Genomic DNA, 4,239 nt, shown 5'->3' with positions numbered 1-4,239 from the left:
CTTAGTCACGGTGAGTAATTTTTAGCTGTAGTAGATGCTCAGAAAAGACTGGTAACATTCCTCTTGTTCGCTGTTCTAATACTAGATCGTGAAAGCTTCTCTGAGAAGGCAACACACATTTTTTGACGTTTGTTGACTTTACTCTGTTTGGTAATCATCTTCGGCTCTGTAATAATTTAAGTTAAATTGTTTTTAGTTCCAGTTTTCTGGAAATTATCACAGTATTTATCATACTGTAATACGATAGTAAATGGTAATCACGAACTTAAAATATTTTTATACTATGCGTGAAAAATAGAAAGACTAGTACAGAAAGGAAGCCAGAAAAAGTAAACAGTTCAGTTCTTTATAACCGGGAATTTTCATAGCAATGCATTGATAATTTCAATGTAGGTGTCCCCAGAAAAACTGGCGTACCATTATCGTACAGGAATTTCTGATATAAGTAACTGGTAGTTTGGTTGTAGTGGAAATTAATACGGTGTCAAGATCCTTGAGAGCAATGATAGATCTACTTTCGTGGCGAGCAACGCCTGTATCCATGGAACAATTTTAGAATCGCGCATAACCCTAAAAAGCAACTGCCCCAACTTGAACACTTTTCCAGCCTTGTAGGGGTATGAAATGTGTCGTGTTTTCCACTCTAGATGACAAGCGTGAAGGATCTGTTGTGCAAATATTTCTTTTCAACAACTTTAACACAAGTCTTACATCATGTAGTTATACTTTCAGGGTGCTGTTGTGTGTGCAATTCAGGATCTTGTGGACGTCCACAGAGAATAAATCTCAAATGTTTCTCTTTCTCATGCGCAAACCCAACGTCATCTGTCACGACTTGATTTGCACGGCGCATCACATGTGAAATAGGCGTGAACAATTCCAAAATCATACATCATACCTCATACCTCATACACCACTAATTACGAAATTCTTGAAGTAATGAGCCTCTTGACAACGCCCATCGTCCCTCTGTTTTGTTTCCAGTCTTGCGACCCTTCGTCTCTGCAGCATGGAGTACGCTACAAAGATCGGCTGACTAACACGGCTCCTCTAAAAGACAAAAATGTTTCACACACAACCTACTGGAGACGAAGCAAACCATAATGTAGTACGTAGGTGGTCGGCAGGAGCAAATACGACCATCCAGGTTTCGGTTTTCCTTGGTGTTCCTAATTCACTTTAGAAAAACTGAGGGATGGTTCCTTTGAAAAGAGTGCGGTCCATTTTCTTCAGAATCTTGCTCCATTTCAGTTTGTGCTTCATTTCTAACGATCTCTTCACTGACGAGATGAAGTCCTTGATTTATTCCGTGAATTGTAGGACAAAGGAGCTGATTTTTCACATAGCATACTGCTGTTTTGGAATCAGAACAAACATACCCCTATTCAGGATAACAAATATGACCTGACAAATGAAAGTATCACACCATGACAGGACCCTGGATTTCCTGCATTGGAACGAGCAGTTGCCTTGGAACGAGCAGTTGCCTTGGAACGAGCAGTTGCCTTGGAACGAGCAGTTGCCTTAACCATTAAGCTACATTAACTCTCCTTGCAAGGCTGACTAACTTTCAGTGCAACTGGTGTTTTCACCTATAATTTCTGAATACTACTGTAAGATATTCTCCCACAGAGTATGTGACAGTAGCCCAACTGGGGCAACTGTATCGATGGAAGAGCGTGGCTTACGCTTTCACAAGCGGTATGTATGAACTGAATTCCACTGAACACACTAACATGAAATCAGTGGATCGATGGGAATAAAATGGAAGATGCAATGACGTGAAATATCAGTGTGTACAGTTTTGGTGTGCTAAAGCTGCGGCGTAACCGATTTTTTGAGGAACCTGAAAATGTATCGCAGATACGGATTTCCTTGGTATCCCTTGAAAATACTGATTAAAATGTTCATAAGTGGAAACATCAGCCTAGTGATTAAAGTAAATGCGCGTCAAAATCAGGAAATCGTGGCCGGCGTCTTACTCTGGCACAAATTTTTGTCACGACGTATTCATGACATTGCATCTCCAATATATCTAAACGGTTTGCACTGATAATTCATGTCATTGCATCCTTCCGCACAGTCAGTATGAAGAACGTTTAACTATCACTAAGTTGCTATGTCATCACGCCGATCTGCTTTATCGCCCTCCTGTAAAGGTTTCCCCGGCAAATTAGACAATTTTAGGGTGTTCAGTCGAGGGAAATTGTAGACATCTTCTGACGGAAATGAGAATTGATACAGCTTGGAAACGTCAGATATTTATCGTTGTGCAGGCGCTTATTGCTTAACGGGAATTAAATCATTAATCCTTCATTCAGCTCACATGTTCATCATCCATCTTCATCCACCCACCATTGTCGCCAACCTACCTATTATCATGAGGTGTGATTCCCCAAACGTAAATACACTCTTTGTGTTCGTTGTAACCCGGAAGCACATATCCCACGAACGTCGTTCTGAAATATTTCCTACCGTGATGGAAACTCTGTTATTCTGCAACTAACAGCTGGAGGCTGGTATGAAAGTGTATGTATTCTCATCGCACCCCAGACATTCTCTCGGGGGGACAAATCAGGGGGACAAGCAGACCAGTCCAGGATCATTACAGACATCAAGACGGTTGTGATGTGAACTGCAGTGTTGGGTCTTGCATTGTCCTGCCATTTAGAACCGTGGTCAGGAACGGCATGTCAAAGGGTTCCTTTTTTTCTCCCCTCTCCTTCCCGCCGTTCTTGAGACACACTGGCGAGCTTCAGCCTCCATTTTGAAGTTATCGGGTTGTCTGATCTGGAAGCATGCTAACTGGCTCTGTGATCAGACATGAATTAGACACCCTCTTAAGTAGTGAACTAGGAATGTAATGAATGAAACAATCAAAATCGTCTGACAAGCAACAATAATACTGAAGTACAAGCTTTACACATCTGATAAAAGGTCTGCAGCAAGACTGTACAAAACATGAAAAAACTGCAGTCACGAAGTTGTACAGTAGTTGTTGTCATGTTAAGTTTTAGAAGCCTGTGCTAGAGAAAGGAATACATTGTATCCGTGGCCAGATCTTGAAGCAAACTGTTCATTTGAATCTGAAAACTCGACTTCAGAGTGGAACCTGAAGTTAATAAAATTCTATCAAAATGACTTCACTGTCCCTCTGCACCCTCTCACGGTTGCGGTCCGATCTCACCACATCAGTCTGTATGTGGAGGCTGAAGCTGTTGCAGATTCGGTGGTTGGAGACACCAACCACCCTCGCGAGTGACTACGTTCAAGTCAGCACAAAATCTTTTTAAGTCGCCTATTGTACATCCGGTGCCCAATCGCTGCACTACTAAAGGTGGTAAACTGTTCAGCATGGCACTGACCTGCGTCCCTCCCGGTGTGTCCTGAGAACTCCGCCGAGTGAAGTCCCTCTTTCCGCTTTCGACTCTGTAGTCTTCTTACTTACATAAAGCATACTATTTCGAATAAAAATGTAAACTGCATTAATTATCTATATACAATTACTGATGCTGATACGGATATGCATTACATTTCTCGGTGTTCATGAATTATTCCTATCTAGTGGGATTTATATTCTGATTTTATATTCGTTACGGGCTCATTTTGAAAAAAAAAAGTCTTGTATCACCTTCAACTATTACCAAATAAGTTCTGTTGATTTGTCGGATAACTCCGCGCACAGTGATACCAAGGAGTTTGAGAGCAGTAGGTTTCGAGAATCGCTATTGCCTGAGCGTTTCTCGGACACGTTGGCGTTGAGAAGAAAGCCATAAACAGAAGGGAGGCAGATTGCTGTACACCACAATATGCTGCCCAGTAACTCACCAAACGAGTGTGTCTTCTGTGGTATGGTCCGCCCCGATAGCTTAGTGGTCAGCGCGGCGATCTGTCACGCCAAGGGGCCCGGATTCGATTCCCGGCTGGGTCGGAGATTTTCTCCGAACAGGAACTCGGTGTTGTGTTGTCCCCATTATTTCATCATCAATGGAAGGCAGCGGGAAACCACCACTGGAATCACCTGCCGTAAGGCAGAACACAAAGTAAGTTTGTGGTATGGTATCACCAGTAAATGAGGCATGATAACTGCTTGAGATTCAATCTAACTTACAGTAATTAGTTCCCACCAGTTCATAATGACAGTCTGCATGCAACATCCCTGTCGGATTTAAATTATTTGTCTGTTCGCCAAAGCCAGCCATACTATCCAACAATCTTCTCATGGTTTAATTGTTCTGG

This window comes from Schistocerca piceifrons, chromosome 6 (assembly GCF_021461385.2).
Source record: "Schistocerca piceifrons isolate TAMUIC-IGC-003096 chromosome 6, iqSchPice1.1, whole genome shotgun sequence".
Classification (NCBI taxonomy): domain Eukaryota; kingdom Metazoa; phylum Arthropoda; class Insecta; order Orthoptera; family Acrididae; genus Schistocerca; species Schistocerca piceifrons.
This window is presented reverse-complemented; position numbering follows the sequence as displayed.